Below are 1,032 nucleotides of genomic sequence, written 5' to 3'. Positions count from 1 at the left end.
CATGAGGTCTCTCTCCCATAAAAAAACCCGTATCCCCTCAGCAGTGGGGGGCAGTACGGTTTGTTGTCGGGCGGCGTAGGGGAGAATTTTGGGTTTCAGTTCAAGGTTTTTTCATTTTTCTCTTTATCTTTTATTCTCACTTCATTTCCTTTTTGTGTTCAGCTATTTTTTAGACCCCCCCCCCCCCGCGGCCTCCCCCCACACGGCGCTCCCCTCTCCGCTACCGCCCCCCGCTTTCAGGTAGTAACCCCCCTCTTTCTTTTATATGTTTAGTTGCTGGGGGTATTTCTCTGTATATACACGCTCTTATGTCCATCGGACCGACCGGCAGACGGAGGGCGGGAACAACTCGTCATTTTAATACATTGTGACTACCAGGGGGCTGACACTCAATACAGGAGCCGTCCTCAGCCCCCCAGGCCTCATTCCACCCAAGGTGGGTGCCAGCAGGGGTGGGGGGGTCCCCAATCTCCCTGCCGGTTGCCCCACAGATCAGCCCTGATCACTGGCCAGACCTAGGGACCCTACCCGTGCATGGATTTCATGCACCAGGCCTCTAGTATTTTAAATAAATGATATCAGTGTTTAAAAACAAATAAAAGTATTGTGTTATTTTCTGGCTTCTGTGCTGTTTGTGGCATCTGTCAGCAGGTCTGGCTTCATGGTAAGCGACCACTTTCTCAGGGACAGAGGGCCCCACACTCAAGGCTTAAAGCTCCAGGGTCACCATCTTCAAATTCTCAATAGTTTTATCTTTGAATTTGTGTTTTGCATGTGACGTCCAGTGAGACAATAGAGTGGGTCACAGAGCCGTGGCCCCTGCGTGGTTCCACTGTTGCCACCTTCTCGCCTCATCAGGATGGGTTCTCGGCTCTCCGGTCTCCCTGGCAACCCGGCCTCCATCTCTCTGCTCCTGCCCAGTGACCACTGCCACCTTCCACTGAGGTGGGGGCCTGGGTGTAGGGGTGGCGTGGGTCTGGTTGAACGTGTGTGCCCTGTGGCCTATGTGAGCAGGGCATGGCAGTGGCCATC

The sequence above is a fragment of the Myotis lucifugus genome, unplaced genomic scaffold (assembly GCF_000147115.1).
Source record: "Myotis lucifugus unplaced genomic scaffold, Myoluc2.0 scaffold_208, whole genome shotgun sequence".
Classification (NCBI taxonomy): Eukaryota; Metazoa; Chordata; class Mammalia; order Chiroptera; family Vespertilionidae; genus Myotis; species Myotis lucifugus.
Note: the sequence above shows the minus strand (reverse complement) of the source record.